Genomic DNA, 22,680 nt, shown 5'->3' with positions numbered 1-22,680 from the left:
AACACAGCCTTAATGCAGATACAAAGCACTTTAATAAAGCATCTCAGAAATGCTTCATTAAAATCACACTATTTATAGTTGTGTCGGTGTGTTGCTATGATTTGCTCTTTTTAATCATTTATTTCGTTCACTGCAGGACCAAGTATTCCCAGCATGAACAAAACTGCAGGGTAAATTGATGCCAGTAATAAGATCTTACGTCCTGCAGATAAGCTGGTAGTCTTTATACAGCTCCAAATAACACCAAATGCTTGCATCAATCGCAGAGTTCAAGGCCTTAAAATGTGAAAGCAGAGTGGATTAAATAAAAACCACTGGCATTAATATTTCCCTCCGCCCTTGCAGTGGCCACGTTGACAACATGGGAAAGTCGTCTTCTTCCATGCTCTACTCCAGCAGCAATTTGCAGACAAGCAATTACTCTGATTGCTGAGCGGTAATGGCCATAGGCTAACCTCCGATTACCTCTCTATTGTAGTTTGAGTGGACCTAGTGCATAAAACCCATTTCAGCAGTTCAGTTATTGGTCTTATGTTATGTCTCTGTTGAGCCCTTAGACTTCAGGAACATTGATCAAACTGCTTCACAACAGTGTGATTCAAGCAGTCAAAGACTCTTATAGCAACTAAACAAGTTATGGATGCTTTTCTGTAAATGGAAATTGCTCTATGAGAATGCTTATGTAGAGAAACAATGAAAATGGTCAGAAGAACAACATACTCCTTATTTTAGGCAGAGGCAGGCCTGGAGTGGCCAATTCCTGGTGGGCCACTCATGAATTGGGCCTGGCCAGGTAAAGCCCTGCTCACACTGTGCCATTTCAGCCATAATTTAATCATCTTGAGACCAATTTGGGAAATAATAAAAGATTTGTGAGATCTGTAGTCTTTGATTCTTGGTTTGACATGTTCGCCAACAGCCTCTTAATGGTCATTGCAATTAGATTTTCCTGCTGATTAAGTTCTGGCAGTGTCAGAAGTCAGACAGTATCCTACAGTGTAAGAACAGCTGTGACGACGAGCGTAAATCTAAGAACGAATAGGATCTGATGGCACAATCAGCTCAAAACACAGCGAGTAATTGTCAAAAAAAGTTTTTTTTCCTCTGCTTTTATTATTGAGATCATTTATGTTTATGTTTGCCGCAAGGCATCATTTCAGAAAGCTGAATAGTAAAAGTGTCACAGATGGATGACGTCAAACTTTATTGTCATTCAATCTGACATTATGACAGCTGAACTCTTACTGTGTGACATGGGAGCCATGTTCGTGCAGTCTGACATGCTACAATCATTTAGAATGATTAAAAATTGCTTAGTGTGAGACAGACAATTTCACATAAAATACCATAAGCTCATCTCTACTTCATTTTCAATAGGAAATACATGAAAAGGTGGTTATATGTATGATCACATCACTTTCCCTTGCACAGCTTTTTGTATCAGCATAAATGCTATAAGCTATGGCTTATAGGTCGGACCAGACAGAATCTGCAAATATTTTTTTGCAATTTCTTCAGAGAATTTTGTAAAGAATCTGTGGATTTATGCGGAATTATTTTGGTATCATAACAAAAAACTTCATATATTAAATAAAAAATAATTCCTTTTTAACTTTTATAGAAAATTCACATAGCAAATTCAGTTAGAACCACTTACTTGGTAAACAAAGTAATATTTCATATAATATATCTACTAAATGTAAAAAATTCCTTAATCTGTATTGTAAATATGAAAATGTTCCTATTAGTCAATAATATTACTGGAATTAATTGAAAAACTGAATTAATATAAACTTACACACATTTACACAAGTAAATAAAAGACTCAGTGATGGGATAAAAATCTGCGTAAATCTGTGGATTTCTGCATTTGCAGATTCCGTGTGGGCTTACTTATAGGCTATATTCCAGATGCAATAAGGCAAGCAAGGGGATTTCTCCTCACTTTCACACACAGAAAATGCATGTCATTTGTCCCACACCAGTTTACACAATATAAAAAAGTTGGGCTGTGCAATATGACAATATACATCATATTAACAAAATATAAAGTCTATGCTTTCATATATATATATATATATATATATATATATACACACACACACACAGTTGAAGTAAGAATTATTAGCCCCCTGAAATTATTAGACCGCTTGTTTATTTTTTCAATTTTTAGATTTTTCAACACATTTCTAAACATAATAGTTTAATAACTCATTTCTAATAACTGATTTATTTTATCTTTGCCATGATGACAGTAAATAATATTTTACTAGATATTTTTCAAGACACTTCTATACAGCTTAAAGTGACATTTAAAGGCTTAACTGGGTTATTTAGGTTAACTAGGTGAGTTCGGGTAATTAGTCAAGTTATTGTATAACGATGGTTTGTTCTGTATAGATTATCAAGAAAAAAATTTGTTTAAAGGGGCTAATAATTTTGTCCCTAAAATGGTGTTTAAAAAAATTTAAAATGCTTTTATTCTAGCCAAAATAATACAAATAAGACTTTTCCAGAAGAAAAAATATGATCAGACATACTGTGAAAATTCCCTTGCTCTGTAAAACTTCATTTGTAAAATATTTTAAAAAGAAGAAAAAAATTCAAAGGGGGCTAATAATTCTGACTTAGACTGTGTCTGTGTATATATATATACAAGAATATAGTATATGGCTTTCTTGTGTAATGCTCATGTTAAAAAAGGTTTTCTATTAGGCCAGCATTTCCCAATCTTTGTGCGGCACCTTTTGTATGTTTCTCCTTTCACTTTTCATTCATTTCTCTTCTCACTTTTCAGAAATTTGTCCTACAAAGTGGACTCCACAGGATATTCCCCCTTAGTTTAATTTTAAAGGGAGCATACATTTAATTTAAATGACTTTTTTAGTGTGTGATATGTGAATTTAAATTGTATTTATTTATGTAGGTATATTATGCCACACTTCATACTTCTCTAGTGAGAAGACACTGTAGGCAATGCTGTTGTGCAAATCCATGAATTAATGTTCCAAGGTGAAATAAAGTTTTTTTTTGTGCTCAGGTAGAGAGCAATGATAAAATAGACAACAATTCACACTAGGTAGGGAGCTGTTAATCGGAGCACAGTTCATGCATGAAGCTCATCTAATGAGCTGGTTATCTAAATCAAGTTAATAATGTCAGTGTTCATTTTCTGTAAGTTCTGGCAAACATTCTGTTTAAGACATTTTAAAACTTTTGCGCATAAATGCAATATTTGACCTAATATGCACACTTTAAGATCAAATTTACAGTGTGCAAACTTTTATATTTGAGGCTCCCGAACATTATTATATTTCATTTGAAGAATATCTAAGTCTTTAGACTTTTGCAGAGTCCAAACTTTAACCATTTTGACATTTAGAATTACAGCATTGGGACGTTGAGCTATACTGTGCATTCCAGGCCAGACTATGTGAGGGGATCGGGAAAAGTTGTGTTATTTTGCCTGGAGTGAGGAACAGGTTTGTTGAAAGCTGAAGGCCATTTGTTTTCTTTCGCTGCAGGATCGCTCGAAGCAGGGTTTCTCCCAGAGCAGAGGTATTGTTGGAAAAATTGCTGATGCACCAGTCCATTCACACACTATGTGACACTTGGCAGCATGCAAAATATGATGCTTTAGGTTATTTTGAAACTGTTTTCCTTCAAAGAATACATTCAATATTGATTATGACAAAATACTGCTCAAAATTCTACAGAATATAAGGTAAATATTTAGCCTTCATAGAGGATAGACGGAACAGCACTACATCTTACATTGCAGTTCACACAATTCTGATTCACAATTCACAATTCTGAATGTTACTTGTAGTCATAAGTAGCAGCTTTGTATCCATACTAAAGGTATACATAACTGCAATGTACTGAATCCTGATAGACTTTTCCTTCACATTTGTAAAATATTCCGTGTACAAATCACTACAGTGTAAAAATGATCCCTTTTCAACACAGATCAATGAAAATGTCTAAAAATAGTGTGTCATGCATGCCAGGCAAGTACTTGGGCTTCGCTAAAGAAACACATTCCTATTGCCTGTGATTTTAGTTTAAGTATAGTCGCAGAAGCCTATAGTTGAACATATCCAACCCAGGCTCATTCTGATTACGTACCCCTATATACATTTCTGAAGAAGAGCAAAATACGTCCCAGAAGCTATGTTTTTTTGCAGGTTTTGTTTTCACGAATCCACCAGACGTCGCTGTGTATGCTTTTTCAAAAGCCAACCAACAGTGCTTTAAAAAGCACATATTTATCCACCCACCCCCTTCCCTAAACCCAAACCCAGTGTTTTAAAAAAGCAATCCAGAAAAAGAAAAGCCCTCACCTGATTTTTACCACATTTTCAAATTTGATCACATTCTCACACTGTTATTTACTTTTTTATTTTATTTTTTAGCTTTTGTTTTTGTCTTACCTGATTTCTGGAACTGTTATTCACCGAACTCAAACTCTATTGTCACGGTTAACTCCATTCTACGTCTTAAGTTCGCCGACCTGTCGAGCTACCGGACAAACTGGTAACAGCGGAAAGTCATCCAGACAAAGGTAAGCGAGAAACGGAATAGTCGTCATATCACCCCGTAGCGTTGGTTTTAAAGATTAAATGCAGCCAAATGTAGCTCTGGCTACATAATTTGCAATCTCCAGGAATGTATGTAGGGCTACGTTTTCAAAATGAGCCTAAGTTGAACATATCATGAGCATTATATCAGTATTTTCACAAATCCAAATTTTTGTAGTTTACATGGAAATAATAATAGTCTCATATTCAAAACTTGCATTTTGACACCCACACTTTCAGGCCCCCAAAATTCCATAATTGTGTAAATAAATGGCCAAAGTTGGTACATTGCCTTGTGGGCAATGCTCTGACTGAGTTTAAGTCCTTGTTTGTAGACCTTTCTCAATTTCTCTCTCCTCTGTCACTTCCTGTCAAGCTAATTTCCTTTCACAATTGAGGCAAAAAATGGCAAAAATAAATCTAAAAATAATTCAATTCAATTCAATTCAGCTTTATTTGTTTAGCGCTTTTACAATGTAGATTGTGTCAAAGCAGCTTCACATACATGGTCATAGTAACTGGAACAGTGTAGTTCAGTTTTTCATGGACAAAACATTGACACAATAACAAAGGTCAATAACAGTCAAATAAAGATTAAAATAGAACAAAAAATGAAGACTTGGGTATTGATAGAATAAAATAAATGAGATTTGTAAAAAAAAACTGCTATAACAATAAATAAAGTGAATTTATCTCATTCTGACTTTAAGTTGGAGGAGGTATACAGAATATATGTGTAATTCAATTTTGTTTTCATTTAAATAAAACATCATCTTAAAAATTATGAATCAGAATACAAATAGTAGAGCATTTTGTGAGGAACAATATTAAAATATAAAGGGAGAATAGAACTTGAGCTGACTAAAACTTTAAATATATCTGTTTAGCAAAGTCATAAGCTGTACTGGATTTGAAAAATACACCTCGTAATTAGGCATAGCAGGAAAATCTCACTGCAGTGTTAACAAGTTATTAGCATGTTCCTCGCCTTCATTGCACCCCACAGGCTAATGTGCGTTCTGCACAGAAGTGAGAACTGAGAGCGCTTATAAATACAGCTCATTACATGCAAAACTCAAAAGCATTGTTTTTACCCCAAAGGCCACATGCATCGCATACAATTGAGGATGGTGCCTTTTCCAGATAAGCAAAAAAAATCACATCATGTGCCACTTAGAAGTGGCATCCTCTTCCTTTAGGTTGAAACTGGGCTAGATTAGCATTTGTTGTGCAGACGAAAGGGGAGTGTGAGCCAGAGATAAGGCGAGAGAGGAGCTAGCTTACTGGTCTTGATGGACACGGCCAGTCATTCACAGAATAGGCTGAAGTGACTGGCCAATGCCTGTATTTGGCTACACAAATAACCCTAAATCTTCCTGTCAGCCAATTCTAAAAGCCAACAACAGGGGTTCCAAGAAAGGTGAAATTGAGGCATTTAAGATAAGCAATTGAGAATGACAATATGGGGTGACATGGTGGTACAACTGACTACAGCTTTAAGCCTAAAGGTAAAACTGTCCCTAAGTGTTTCCATCAAAATGCAGTGCAGTTTGTGGAAGAGAAATGAACAGAGGAAGCGAGCAGCTTTCAACAAAACCTCAAACAGGTTTTAACAAAGCATACTGAGGTTGACTGTGTAGTTCGACCCAGTCATTAGCGCTGTACTGATGACACAGCGCCATTGGTCCTATAAAAATACAACCCCATCAGCAAAATTTAACCAATATTATGCATCCATTATTAGTAATAAACCCCTGAAATATATAGCTTGGAGACAGAAAGATGACCTGAAACACAGCTGCTGTATAGTACAACTGGTGAAATGTACTTTTTGCCAAGTTTACAAGCAGCAACATCAAAAGACGTCTCATGAAATCATAATTACATCACATGTAGGTCACTGGGAAATGGTTGAAATATTATCATTACTAACAATTTAATCAAGCAGTGGCTGTTGCCCTCGTGTCTTGAATGCACACTCTAAAAATGCTGGGTACCCTCAACCTACCCAGCAGACACACAACATCATAAGACATTGATATTAGGTTAGATTTAGGTCACCAGCGTCTAAAGACAATGTTATTTTGATTTCCAATAACAACGTGAAATGACGTTGATATTTTGCTGATTTTAGGTTGTGTTTTAAAGTGACCAAAATCCAATGTTGAGCCAACATTTTAAGCTAAAGTCATATTGACGTCAAATACTGACATTTATTCGTCAGGCGTGGCAACCAAAATCCAACATCTGATAGATGTCATAGTGGTAACGTCCACACAACGTCAAGCTGTTTCATCAGATGTTGATATTTTGTTGTTTTTAGGTTGCGTTGAAAAGTAACCAAAATGCAACCCGATTTTCATTTTCACCCAAAATGCAACATCCCACGACTAGGCATGGGACGATAACCATTTTCAAGGTATACCACGGTTTGGAAAAGCCAAGGTTTTAATACCGTCAAAAATGTCTGTAATACCATGCCTAAGGTATGTGTTAGATTTTTTTATTTACATTATTATTATTTTTTTTAAGAACAGTATCGCTAGCAGAAAAAATATCCAAAGATACTGTTTTAAATTGTACAGAAATCAGTGTTTTTGAAGCTAATGAAGACAGCAGAAGTCAATTATTCATTAACATTATATAGCCTGACGTGTTTACTGCTTCAAAATATCATGAATCTTTCAAAAAAATAAAATATGTTTTCAATCGGAATTTTTTTTTTTTACCCAGAGAATATATTTTTGAGCAGTGAGCACAATACCGTGAACCGTGGAAGTGTGATATTTTTATCCAAGGTTATCATACCGTCAGAATCTTATACCTGCCCATGCCTACCCATGACGTTGGGGTACAACGTCAATCTGCTGTCATGTTGACACCATGTACCTGCTCGGTACATTTCGATAAAACATGAACATGTAACATGTAAGTTCAAAAATGTAATTCTAAATACGTTTAAAATGTACTCCATTGGTTGGGTTTGTTAATAATTTTGCTAAATTTTCAACATATTTTTTTTTAGAGTGCAACTTTTTTCACACACATCTTGGATATTTTTTCCACTCCCCCTTGTACTACAACAAGATATTTCATTTTGTACAACTAATGCACTGGCAGCACCGCCATTATCACCTAAATGTTGGGACACTGAGTCAGTTTAATACTAATGGGCAAGATATGCTCAGCAGCCTGTTGTAACCCAATCTTTCATTTGCCTACATTGCAGCTTTGGGAAATGCAGCTGACAACAATGCTTTAACACTATCACCTCTAGTGTGATCAACTGCCAATGCAGGAAGAGGCTCTAGACGACCTGCTGAGAGGATCCGTGATGAACCAGACTGCCATTGCACCAACCAAGCAGATCACTGCACTTGCTGTACCAAACACACATACACGTAAACACACAGAACAAGAGCGTGATGTGATGCTGACTGCAGTTTGAGTGGACGATAATGTATGTGCTGTGTTTACACACCATACTCATCCCTGCTTCTTTCAGCACCCCATTCACAAGAGGCTGAATTCGCACACAGACTCTGTGCGTCAATGAACATACAACTGGTATAAAATGTAGCTCTGAACAGCCCCGGGGCACCAGCAACACCTTCTTTTCACTGCCATATGTTTAATATGCTAAAAGCAAAAGCACTCAGACACTATTGTGAAATCAATACAACACTATATAATAGACATCAACCTTTGTCCTGAGGTCATAAAGACTTTTCCCTGGGACGAAACAGCCACAGATGGTGCCTATTAAGTGGTACTAAAAACTAGATTAGAAGAAAGCAGCAAAAAAGTCATCCACTCCCACTCAAAGTTATGGTTTATGCAGATTTACTTCTTAATTAGCCTATTATGAAACAGGGCAACCCATAATCCCCTCAGCAGCCGAGGGAGCCTCAGTAGGTGTTGACGCAAATCAGTTGAACACCTGCATGAAAATCCTATATGCTACAGGAACTTTGAACTCTTGAATTAAACAAGAAGTATCATATAAAAACATACTATAGATGAAAATGGCACGAAAGTATAGAAATATTCCTCGAGTTAAATAAACAACAACTGCGTCTTTGTAGGTAATGCGGTTCTGTCAAAGCACAGCATACAGGAATAACAAATAGCCTCAACTTTAGTGTAAATACAAATACATGCATGGATTCTTACCACAAAGCGTTTTTCCTTGCCTTACTTCTGGTATTCCCACTTAAAGTCGCTTTCTTGCAGTTTTTGAGACCCCCTGCCTCAAAACAGCTCTTGTCTTTCCGCAAGCTCGCCTCAGAATGAGCTCTCCACAGCAGCGCGCACGGGACCGCGTTTCTATGGCACCGCAAGGAAGCCAGCCATTGCTCAGAGATGCTGTATTGTAATTGTCTAGGGGCACGCGCGCGCGCACACAAACGCACAGAAGCACGCACACTTTCACCAAGCCAAAGAGCGGTCACAACTGCTTCAAACAAATAACCCCGCGTAGCAAACATTACATGACTGTAAAAATGTTCAAAAACTCTCCAGTAAAACCCTTGTATGTTATTGCAGGAATTGCCTTTGATTTAACGACTTTAATTTAAAAGGGTTTTGCTGCAAAATCTTCATTAAACAATTTGCATTTAATGCTATATGCAATATATCAACTGCTTTATCTATTTTTACAGCTACCAAAATGCTCATTCATTTCTTTTACATTTTAAATCTGCAAACAATATTTACTTTTTTAAATATGTAAATGCAAAATTTATGCAACATGCTGTTTTGTTGATGTTTATATCACGATCATTCTTTAATGATAAAAGATAATTAATTTGTTGGTAATGGTAGAGGCAATCTACCCAAATCAATGACATACTATGTGCTTATGATTTATAAAACACACAGACACTGTGAAAAAAAAGAGTTTATAGCTCAAAAGGATTTTACAGTTAATAGCTGACATTATCATATTTTAAACTCTCTACTAAATTGCCATTATTTAAAAAGTTAGGAAAAGGGGAATTGCTTTAATTTCTAATTTACAATAGAGAAGGGATGACGTAAAAGCATGCATATTAATTAAAAGCCTCATGAATTTCAAAAAGCACTGACAAGAAAGGCTTAGTTGTTATTTTCGGAACGATTAAAAGGCAGGAAGGGTAATTATGAAAGACCTAAAAGGTTCAACTTTGAAATGCAATGAATCATGGAGGAGACTTAGACACTTAAAGGGATACATCACAAAGATTAAAATTTGTGAAAAAAAAAATGTAATGAAAGGTAACGAATACTGGCTCCATCCAGATCCAAAATGACAAAACAGAAATAATATTGCTTTTCTTTAGCTTGAGCACTGTATTTAAAATCCTTTTCATCCGATCATAAACTATAATGTTGCTTTTATGTTGTTTTTTTAGAGTCTTGAAAACTTTTACCCAATATTGTGATTACATGGAAAGTAGTTGCTAAGTAATTAAAAAAATAAATGTTGTCATATAAAGTCTGAGAAGGGAGACTTGGTGGCTCAGTGGCTAGCACTGTTGCCTCAAAGCAAGAAGATCGCTGGTTTAAGTCCCTGTTGTGTGAGTTAGCATTTCTGTGTGGAGTTTGCACTTTCTCCGCGTGTTTGCATGAGTTTTCCCCCACAAGTCCAAAGACATGTGATATAGTTGAATGAAATAAACTAAATTGGCCACACCCTAAGTGTGTTAATGAGTGTGTATGGATGTTTCCCAGTGCTGTGTTTCAGCTGGAAGGGCATCTACTGCGTGAAATATATGTTGAATAAGTTGTTGGTTCATTGCACGGTGGTGACCCCTGATGAATAAAGGTACTAAGCTGAAGGAAAATGAATGAATGAATGAATGAATAAATGAATGAATGAAGTCTAAGAAAAATTCAGAGCGCATCATCAAACAACCACAAATGCAGACAATTTCTAGATTATTGAATGTCACTTGTCAAACATTCTATAACAGAAAAGTGCCAATTTATAAAACCAAGCTGCCATGGACACCATCAATATCAACACTTTAATAAAACGGTCTCACTTTATTGATATTGATGGTTTCCTGGAAACTTCACAAAAGCTTCTTTAGATCAGAACTGTTGTTCACACTAATAAATCGGGCTCATTCTAAAAACGTAACCCTTTATATATTTCTGGAAAGCGCAGGTGTGTCCCAAGAGCTATGTATTTTGCAAGTGTGTTTTCCCGAATCCACCAGAGGTTGCTGTGCATGCTTTTTCAGATCTCAAATTTCTCTCGCAAGTGCCATTCGTGCTTGCTGTTCTTGCATAAATCCACCAGAGGCCACTGTCGACTGATTGATTGACTAATTCACTGACCCACCCTCCTCCTTCCGTAAACCCAACCTACAGCTTACAAAAGCAATTGAGAAAAAGAAAAGCCCTCGTTTGAATTTTACCACACTTTCAGATTTTACCACGTTTTCACCCTGTTATTTACTTGTTTATTTTTGGCTTCTGTTTTTGTCTTACCTGCTTTCTCATACCGTTCTTCGCTGGATTCAAACCCTGTTGTCTTGGTCAACTCCTCTCTGCATCTCAAGTCTACCGACGTACATGGCGAACTACTGGACAAACTAACAGTGGAAAAGCCATCCATACATAGGTAAGCAGTCAGCTAGTAAGCGTGAAACTAAACGGCATCATACCGCACTGTAGCTTAGTTTTAAAGATGAAATGCAGCCATACGTACTTCTGGCTTCATAATTTGCATTCTCCAGAAATTTATATAGGGCTACATAGGCTACAATGAGCCTATGTTGCAACCAGTCATTGCTATTTAAATAAATATTCATTCAAGTTTAAGAAACCCAAGATGACTCTTTTATGATGATTCAACCCAAGATGAGTCCTCTACAAGGATTCAACCCAAGATGATTTTTCTATAGCATCACTACTGCGAAAACTCTTTCTAAGAGTGTGTGCTTTCACTTTTCCTTCATTTCTCTCTGTTCTAGTCAGCCATCTTCTAAACAACATTGGTAACGTTGTACTACCAGGCACATCTTGTTTATGTTCCCTCTTTACATTATAATGAATTGTTTGTTGCATTCCTCATTTGCAAGTCACAGATCAAAGCAAATGAAAAATGAACAAATGTTAATATGAAGAGTACAGACACAACAACCGTCCGAAATGTTTGTCATTCATTTCACTTTGGTGATTGTGTGTTCATTTCATTGCCTTTAAAGTGAAATAACTGAAGTGGCTGAGACAAATGATCTTCAGATTGAACTCTTCACACAGTATATGAAATTCAGATCTAGAAGTTTGGCACAAGTGAGCAAGCGATGACAAAATGCTCGTTCGGGGTGAAATGTTCCTTTCATTTTATTCATGGATCCATGCACCAAGTCTGACTGTGACCACAGTTGTAAGCTCAGCGATGCATGCATGGCTGCTTTAATAGGCTCCTCCTTCTTACAAACCCTATGTGTCTTGTTATTACATTTATGTGCTTTGCCGCTACTTCTCCAGCTGAGATGTCACAGTTCCCCCTAGCTGACTTCTAGACAGATTAACATCAGTGATCCTGGAGGGGGATGTGCTCTTGGTTGCAGAGGGAAGGATGGTTGAGCACTGAGCAGAGCCCTGGACTTTCATCTCTGCGTTTCTCAAAGGCAGTTAAGCAACACTGAATACTTCATGAACACACTTTGCTTAAACATACTGAAACCGCCGGAGATGCATGTTCACAGATATGTGCAGTTTCATAAATATTTTCCAACGGTGCAGTGCTATTGTCCATTAGTGCTACACAGAGCGTACAGTTTTCCAGAATGATACTGCACATATTTTATTAATGATGCAATTTGCTTAGTGGTAATTGTGGCTTTGTTATCTTCTGCATCAAAACATGAACAGGGGATCTTGGAATTCAACATAGGGGCTTGTAGGAAAGGATGCTAATGACGGCAGAATGAAGGCTGCGGTTTGAATACTGATCCTCTGGAGGGTTTGGTCAAAAGCGCCAGCTCTGTTTTAATTTCCATCTCCTGTCCACAATGAGATACTGTACAACAAGGCTTATTCTAATGTAAATCATGTGGTAATTATGCGCACCCTCAATCATGCTGGTTGGGGTTTTTTCCACTGTGGAGACCGATTTTACAAACCAACAGACCCAACCACGAAGGTTTAATTGGTAATTTACTCTCTGGACATGAGGATGTATGGTAATTTCTAAAAAACAAGGCTTCTAAAGGGTTTTTTGGAGTAATGCCACAAAAGAAACATTTTTGTTAAGTTTTAATGAATAGTACTTAAAAAAACATTTTTTTTAAATCTAATAGACTATTTGTGCAATGGAAAAAATTATTAGATTATTTTAAATTGCAAAAAGTACCTTTATTTTTACGTGTAATGTAGTTGTTACCCAGATAGTAAAATTTATGTGGCTCAAATCCGGCCCACACCAAACACTTACATCCGGCCCACATACCACATGGTATGATGGCAATTGGGTGGTACACTCCTGTTTTGCCAGAGCTACTGTGCTTAATATTTGCCAAAAGTTGCCCACATATGTCTTAAGATAACTGGGCCACATTTGTCATATCACATCTGGGCCACTTACGCTCACAGCCACAATAGCCAGAGCTTACTGTGGCAAATATTTGCCTAAAGGGGCCCACATATGTCTTAAGATAACCGGGCCACATTTGTCATATCACATCTGGGTCACTTTAGGCTCACAGCCACAATAGCCAGAGCTTACTTTGCCAAATATTTGCCAAAAGTGGCCCACATATGTCAAGATAACTGGGCTACATTTGTCAAATCACATCTGGGTCACTTTAGGCTCACAGTCACATTAGCCAGAGCTTACTATGCCAAATATTTGCCTAAAGTGGTCCACATATGTCTTAAGATAACTGGGCCACATTTGTCATATCACATCTGGGTCACTTTAGGCTCACAGCCACAATAGCCAGAGCTTACTGTGCCAAATATTTGCCTAAAGTGGCCCACATATGTCAAGATAACTGGGCCATATTTGTTAAATCACATCTGGGTCACTTTAGGCTCACAGCCACAATTGCCAGAGCTTACTGTGCCAAATATTTGCTAAAAGTGGCCCTCATATGTCAAGATAACTATGCCACATTTGTCAAATCACATCTGGGTCACTTTAGGCTCACAGCCACAATAGCCAGAGCTTACTGTGCCAAATATTTGCCTAAAGTGGCCCACATATGTCAAGATAACTGGGCCATATTTGTTAAATCACATCTGGGTCACTTTAGGCTCACAGCCACAATTGCCAGAGCTTACTGTGCCAAATATTTGCTAAAAGTGGCCCTCATATGTCAAGATAACTATGCCACATTTGTCAAATCACATCTGGGTCACTTTAGGCTCACAGCCACAATAGCCAGAGCTTACTGTGTCAAATATTTGCCTAAAGTGGCCCACATATGTCTTAAGATAACTGGGCCACATTTGTCATATCACATCTGGGTCACTTTAGGTTCACAGCCACAATAGCCAGAGCTTACTGTGCCAAATATTTGCCTAAAGTGGCCCACATATGTCAAGATAACTGGGCCATATTTGTTAAATCACATCTGGGTCACTTTAGGCTCACAGCCACAATTGCCAGAGCTTACTGTGCCAAATATTTGCTAAAAGTGGCCCTCATATGTCAAGATAACTATGCCACATTTGTCATATCACATCTGGGTCACTTTAGGCTCACAGCCACAATAGCCAGAGCTTACTGTGCCAAATATTTGCCTAAAGTGGCCCACATATGTCAAGATAACTGGGCCATATTTTTCAAATCACATCTGGGTCACTTTAGGCTCACAGCCACAATAGCCAGAGCTTACTTTGCCAAATATTTGCTAAAAGTGGCCCTCATATGTCAAGATAAATGGCCACATTTGTCATATCACATCTGGGTCACTTTAGGCTCACAGCCACAATAGCCAGAGCCTACTATGCCGAATATTTGCTAAACGTGGCTCACATATATCTTAAGATAACTGGGCCACATTTGTCAAATCACATCTGGGCCACTTTAGGCTTACAGCCACATTAGCCAGAGCTTACTCTGCCAAATATTTGCCAAAAGTGGTGCACATTTGTTTTATAATAACTGGGCCACATTTGCACCTACACATGTGAGCCACTTTGGGTTTAGACTCAGATTACCCTTAAATGACTATGCCACAGTTTTGCCCACTGTGGCCCACATTTGTCCTCTATCATCTGGGCTAAATTTATGGACCATATTAGGTTTACATTTAGATAACATTTTGCCAAATCTTTGCCTAAAATGGCCCATACTTGAATTGGAATCTTTGGCCCTCTTTTGTCATTGTACAGTTGAGCCACTTCAGGCTCAAGTTTGTTTTGTCTGGGCCGAAAGAAGACCATCAGTGCTGCATAACTGCTTAAAGTGGCCCACATTTGAATGCTATCTAGGTAAATATTGAGATTAATTAATTAACAGAAAGATAATGCGAAAGGAGAGTAAATGCGGAATAATACGATTTTTTTAAAGAAACAAATTTTTTTAGAGACATTCTTTAAAATATCAACTTTAGTGTTCTGCAGAGGATAGAAAATCACAGGTAAAAAAGGATGACTGAAGTTTCCTTATAACTAAATACCTGGGAAATCATTCAAGTTACATAACAATAATTAAATCCATCATGTCACACAATGAAACTGCAGTGGCATAAAATGAATTTCACCCTAAAACAAATCCAATATTTCTGGATGGGTGCACAGTCTCATTATTGTATTATAATAAATATCGCATTTCTTCAACACATAAAACAATCCAATCCAATACAGCAAATGTTTAAAATGTGGAATTTGTAAATCACTGAAACCTTAAAAAGGTGGAGAGGGGGAACATTTCTTGATCTTCTCACTGGGTCATTAATTATACTAATGGTGTATAAAGATGTATTATTGCGTGTAACTCCAGTATCTCTGTTCTTTTGTTCAGTCCTGATAATTCAACCATGTTTGAAATCGATATTCACAACCGTTGGATAATGATTCTGCCAGGCATGATGAATTTGCCTTTTGTCCTGCTTTGCTATACAAAGTCAATGTGTATGAATCTATGTGTGCTATAGCCATACTATATGTTTACACACATAAAAAAGAAATGCTTACAACCCAAGGTTTTCGTCTTTGTACTATAAAAATCTTGCCCTCCACATGAACGCAGTGAGTGTGACCTCTGCAAAAAGCAGTTCATGTGAAACTGCTGAATAAAAACTGAAAAAAGCCTTGCATAAGCAGGTGAGAGAAAAGGTCTGGAAGAAGCTTAATTAAAACAACTTAAGATAAACTTTTGGCCTGCGTGTGGCTAATAAAGAATAATTGAGGAAGAGAGGAAACATTTTCATCAGTGTCACAGTGTAAAACAGTCAATCAGTGGAAAAAAAAAGTAGGAAGAAGTTGTGAACAATCCAAAACCAGCCACAAGACCAAGAGCACATAGTACCTTAGCACAGTGGATCCTAAAGTGGGTGTCGTGACCCCTCGAGGGTTCGCGGGATAATGAGCAGGGGTCACTTGATGATTTCCAAAAATCTAATTTATTTCATGAAACAATTAGAATGAGCATATTTTGTCCATATGCTACAGAAAATAAAAAATAGTATTTTATAGTTATAAAACAACACACATTTTCCCCATTGGATTGTGGCCCCTGGGGTTTCATCATATTAGATTAAAGACACAGCAATAGTGATAGATGCAGCACATTGGTTTCATGGCACCAGGGTAAACCAATGACTGTAAAAAAAATGGACGCGTCAGTGCCTTTTTAATTGAACATTTTGAATACAAAATACTTCAAGACGAGCACAAACTGTCACAAAAAATGCAGAAATTGGAGCCTGGACATTCGCAGAAGGACTGCATGATGGAGCCAGAGGAGGAGCTGCGGAATCAAGCTTCCAATTAAATGCTTGTACTTCAAATCAACCACGCCCCCCGAACTTCTCATTTGACTGCCCATATTTGCACAAAGGCTCACCAATATAAATATAAGTGCTTAAATTTAAAAACACGTAATAATATACGATTCATTAAAAAACTGTGTGCGTACTGTTTTTAATCATTTAATAAAAACAATACATGTTGGACTGCAAAATAAACAATGTTTCATACACTCTAACTTGAGTGAAACTAAGCTATGAGCACAAAAAAATTTCTCTTATAATGGGTTGTTGGTATTTATTATCTTCATAAGGGTAGAAATAACATTTGTTAAACATGAAAAATAACATATAAACAACACAGAAATTTTATGAATGTTTTTTATTTTTAATTAGCAATTAACAGGACCCAAAATACACACATCATGGACAGCTATTTGCCATGGGGGAATAATGCTAGTTTTGTCTACCTAATTATTATTTCAGACCCATAAAAAGAGTTACTGCTAGATAATGATCACCTGTTTTCCTTGACGTGATAACATTCGGCGTGTATCAGCAAACAAAAGCCCACATTTACTTGAATAAACAGTGGTCCATCAGATCCTGTAGGTCAGAAAGTATAGTTTATTGCTAAACAACTCATTTTATCATGGTAAAATAACACAGAAACTGAATAATATCACTTCAATCTCCTCCTGAAACAAGGCATGTTGTTATAGTATTAAATTACTGGCTAACAAAAAATGAACTGTTTACAAAAATGAAAATCTAAACCCATATTAGGTTGATAACCAGGGCCTTAATTGACCAAAACCAAAATTTTATTGCAAGTGTTCAGCTCTGTTTAGGGGGGAGTGTCGGAGGAGGGAAAAATGGAAGGTCTGTAAAAAATGTTCATAAAAATGGGAGTGTCGGTTTGGGCAAGCACTGATTTTCACAGAGGAAAAAGACAGTAACTGTGTTTACATGGACATCAGTAATTAAATTATTTGCCAAATTATTAAATGGTGGACTTTAACTGCAGTTTGGCTCTTATCTTCAAGAATTTCATTTATGCCCCTCATGACAAACAAGACATTTGATTTGAGGAATTGCTGGAAGTGTGTATTTTTCATGCAACGTTTGACACCGCATGGCGAATGAAAACCTCCGCATTTCTCTTTAACTTATATGCACTCTGTAGGTAGCGTCAGAAATCCATGTGTGTTATTCCTGTCTCTAAATGCGGCAAAAATCCTACACGACGGTAAGTTTGATTGTGCTGTGTACATGTTTACACTCGGAGAGCAGCATTTACAGCAGATTTTTCAGTCCATAATATTGTGGTAATATTAACGAACGTTAATGCTTACGACACAAACTAATTTTGCCTCTAAATAAACAAACAAAGACTACGGATCACTCACTTACCAAATCTGTAGAGACAGGACAATCAACACCAACTGGAGCTGCGTCTTTATTAAAAGAAGACGAGAGGCAAATCCGGATTTCACCATTTCCAGATGAGAAAAGCTCTTGAGTAAACGATGTTCCTTAGACACGTATTTCTGTTGAGCATCGCATGCACTGTAATCCACACGTGAGTCCAGCCGCACTCTCAGAGAGGAAAAATTAAAACAAAACCTTCACTGCAGCAAATTATAAAAGCAACTCTGACGACAGTATCTCCAAACAATTCTTGTTCTCTCGCTTTGCAACACAATGTGGCGTCTCTTTGCCGTATGAACACTGTAACAGGTAAAAACAGTCTTAAAGGCTATCATGCATATTAATGAAGTTGCACTGCGTAAGCAATAGAGCGTGTTGATTGGTTTGAACCAAGTTTTACTCATGAATAAATGCAGCACACTCAGAGACGTAATAAGGCACTCCCAGGTACAGACGTCCAGTCTACACGCTGGAATACATGTTAAGATCTCATGGACGTGACGCTGCTTCAAAAATTTGTTTCAAACCGGAAGTACGAATTTGCTCGAAATATTGTAAAAACAACAAATTTTCACTTTTTAGTGAAATATATGTGTCCTAATAGTGTTTTTAGCAGTGGGTGACACATATACGACTGTCAACAGCTCAAAAAATTAGTTTTGGTGTTTCGTGACCCTTTAACATGGCTGGCTATATGACTTGTACTGCAGTGGCTGGAAGCGTCACTTAAAAGGACCATGACTGTGCAGCACACTTGGGGTAAACTTTCAGATACCTTTATGGCACCCGCATACAATAAAATTAAATACAGGCTATGACTGAACATGAAGGATTTTCTCCGAGTGTCATTCTTCAAAATAAACAAAGAATAGACTTGGGCCTATGGTGTGTGCGAGCTGTTTAGCATTGGTTAAAATTAACAGTTCTAAATCAGGAAAAAAAAACATGTGGTTCAATTAATTTAATTTAATTAATTTTGTTGTAAGAGACTTAATGCTTAAGAATCTCTAGTTTTTATTTTGTTATTTTATTCCACTTTTACTACTCTAGAACATTTTTATAGTGATACTTTTTAATTTTACTCAATTATGTTTCTGGCCAGATACTTTTACTTCCACTTGAGTAACAATTTAGAGAGATTCCAGCTCTACTGGGAAAAAAAATATTGCTGCCTTAAATCTTTTAGTTGACTCAAATGAACTTTTCTAGTCATCTCCACTTATATCAATCAGAGTAAAAATATTAAGTTCAGCTTTGCATAACTTGTTGACAAAAATGTAGTTGAAACCTAATTAACCTATTAAAATAAGTTAAAGGAACATAAGAGTATTTGTTGTGCTGACTTTTTGTCATAATTGTTTTACAGTGTTCGGCTTCCTCAGTACTGATTAATACATTGATGCAAACTGTAATGATGAAGCTGGTTTTGCCATGTGTGAGTCCTCACACTTTGAAAGTTGATCTGCTTTCACACTTCCAAAAAAAAGCGAAAAAAGCACAGCACAAAAAAAGCACCTTTGACAACCTGACAACATCAAGTGAACTCTTCCAGGTCTCAGTTATGCTCCAGTGTTACAAATATAAGTACCTTGTTTCAGAAATGAATACTAGAATTACAAATGACAAGTAATTTTAATACACTTTATATAGTATTATTGTATGTTTTTATAATATAGTCTTATTTCTGAGTTAAAAATAAGCTAAATATTCAACAAATATAACATCTAAAGTCACATACAAAAAAAAATTATGCTTTTAACTATATTGTGAATAAAATGCAATGCTATTTGCACTTACTATCTTCTGAATAAAAACCTGAATCCTTATCTTGAGATTCAACATACAGTATGGCTTATGAAACTGGGTGATTTAAAAGTAGAGCAAACCCGTGCCTCACAACACATTGCACCTTACATACTCCATTAGCAAGATGATGAATGAATCTGTCTAAAATTGGATTAAAAATGTAAAATAACCACACACATTTCCAAGATGATAACTGGGCTGCACTTGCTGCATTAAATGTCACTGCAACAAAATATTTATCTTTGCATCCTTGCCCTTTAGTAGATGCACTGTAAAAAAAGACTTGCAGTCTTAATTTTTTTTTTCAGTTGAATCAAATTAATTTTTCTGGTCATTTCAAAGTACATCAATCAATCTGTCTAAAAATAATAAGTTAAACTTTATATAACTTAGAGAGTTTAGCTGAAATCAAATTAACTTTTTAAAATAAGTTAAAGCAACATTAAACTATTTGTGGTCTTGACTTTTTGTCATTACATTTTTTTACACACTGTAAAAATTCTTTGATCAATTAGTCCTGACAGAATATGTTTTTAAGTATTAAACTTATTAAGCTAAAATAATCATGTTCTAACTTTATTCATAAGTTATGCAAGCTGTTTTAAGTCAGTTTAACTTAATATAAGTTCAATGGACTATTGCCAATGGATATTGTTAATTTGATTCAGCTTAAAAATTTAAGTCAACCAGGATTTTTTTTACAGTGCACTGTGTGGTGGGATGTCAAAGGGAAAATCCAACACAACACATTTACTGGCTAATTCGTATACATTTGTTATTTATACATTTGGTTTCTAAGAAAAATTGTACAAATATGAATGTATAAGCCACTTTTCTACCAATATGTAAAATAGTTCCATTTTCTTTGTAAGATCAAGTTAAGGAAAACCATAATTTATGCTTTTTAAAAGCTCTCCAAAAAGAACCACAAATAATAACATTATAGCAACAAAGAAATTCAAATAATTAGAATAAATAATTACTTGAACTTGACAAGAAAATTTTACTTTTACTTTTATAGTCCATAAAACCTATTAAGAAAAAAGGGTAAACAATCTCAAAAATGCTAATAAAAAAATTATAGCACAAATATCCAGAATATAGGCAGCGCGGTGGTGCAGTAGGTAGCTCAATCACCTTACAGCAAAAAAGTCACTGGTTCGAGTTGGCATTTCTGTGTAGAGTTTATGAGAGTTTTCGAATATCCAGAATATTCATTCATTCATTTTCTTTTCGGCTTAGTCCCTTTATTAATCTGGGGTCCCCACAGTGGAATGAACCACCAGCTTATCCAACACATGTTGCAACTCATCACTGGGAAACACCCATACACACTCACTCACACTCATACACTACGGACAATTTTAGCCTACCGAATTCACCTGTAACACATGTCTTTGGACTGTGGGGGAAACCAGAGCACCCGGAGGAAACCTACGCGAACACAGGGAGAACATGCAAACTCCACACAGAAACGCCAACTGACCCAGCAGAGGCTCGAACCAGGGACCTTCTTGCTGTGAGGCGACAGCACTACCTACTGTGCCACTGCGTCGCCATATCCAGAATAAACTGTTGAAATGAAGACGGATTCTATTTACGTGAGGTTTACAATCTGAAGTGTGTACGGTTGATGAGAGCTTAACGTTCTGCAATTTAAGAAAACACCAGGAAATTAAGAAAAGATCTTTATCCGTTTGACAGCATATGTGCTGCAAATTCTCAAAATACAAACAAATTAATAAAACACGTTGTATTTTTTCACAACACAAAAAGAACAGAACACAATGGAAAAGGGGACCCCGAAAACGTGACACGCCGCTGTGCCATGGCTATTGCTCAGTGAAGTTGTAGGGGGTCTTTGAAAGGTGAGATTTTTGTGTGTTTATTTTAATATACAGATTCCAGTGTCTTTAGTATTTATTAGCCTCAATAACCATGACCTAAAAAGCCAAGTCTGTCATGTTTTGGGGTCACCTTAAAACATTTCCGTTGTGTTGTGAGAAAATGTAGAGCATTTTTCATAAACTGTTTGCACTGTGAGAAAATGCAGTGTGTTTTATTAATTGTTTGCATTGTGAGAAAATGCAGGATGTTTTTCAAATATGTATTTGGGTTGTGACAATTTGCAGCACATGTGCTGTCAAACTGATGAAGATCTTGTCTCAATTTGCTGATGTTTTTTGTAATTGCTTGCGTTTTCCTAAACTGCAGCATGTTAAGCTCTCTCGGCCACCGTAGAAAAGCCCTATTGTGTTCTACATTAAACACTAATGAGAGTTACTTGTCAGTCTGTGCATTTGGCTTTGAATTAAGAGATGAAATCATACAGAATGACGTGGGAGTCAGCACCTACACTGATCTAATGAATGATCATATACAGTATGTTTGGCAGCAATAGCTTTTGGATTTCTCGGCTTGCTTTGGAACCACTGCAGGACAGATTATACCTCTGACCTCACAGCAATATAGGTCTCAATGGCACTTTGTACTTGCCGCTGTGTAATCAGCTTTATGAGCTGAAAAATTGTGTGTTCTATTCCCAGGTGGCAAAAACCGTTTACTCCTTGCTGTTGCCTAAAATGGAAAAGCACTCGAGCTCCCGAGTGTTTGTACATCTAACGTGTTTATTTATTTGTCACCTTGTTCTAGCTTTAGAGCTCACTGACTGAGCAAATGCTGTACACTACGTTTATTCACTCTGAAGAGGCTATTAAATCAACTTTAAAAAATGATCGTAACAACAAGAGGTGTATTTATGTCTGTTTGAGTGGCATATGCAATTTCAAGATGCACCACGCATTTTGTGTATGTGTATTAAATGATTTCACCCTTAGTTACTAATGACAAATGTGTTATAAAAAAACATTCTTCTATCTTAATATTAATTTATTTATTTACAAGTGTGCATATATGCATTGCTGTTGAATTTTCACATTTAAAATTGTTCA

The 22,680-nt window shown here is 36.5% G+C and overlaps 1 protein-coding gene across 2 annotated transcripts in view; it reads right to left on the bottom strand.

Moving 5' to 3' along the window:
* The window catches only part of syt6b (synaptotagmin VIb), an 89,286-nt gene that overhangs the window by 50,493 nt on the left and 16,113 nt on the right, over positions 1–22,680 (bottom strand). Inside the window, exon 1 of one of the 2 annotated variants that reach the window (XM_073916733.1) lies at positions 8,754–8,871. The exons of the other annotated variant lie outside the window; for it this stretch is intronic. The gene's annotated coding sequence lies outside the window, so the exon portion shown is untranslated. Of the gene's footprint in view, positions 1–8,753; positions 8,872–22,680 lie in introns of those variants that run through there. 2 annotated transcript variants of the gene reach the window in all.

Source organism: Danio rerio, chromosome 11, assembly GCF_049306965.1.
Source record: "Danio rerio strain Tuebingen ecotype United States chromosome 11, GRCz12tu, whole genome shotgun sequence".
Lineage (NCBI taxonomy): Eukaryota > Metazoa > Chordata > Actinopteri > Cypriniformes > Danionidae > Danio > Danio rerio.
Note: the sequence above shows the minus strand (reverse complement) of the source record. Positions and strands in the feature narration are given on the sequence as shown.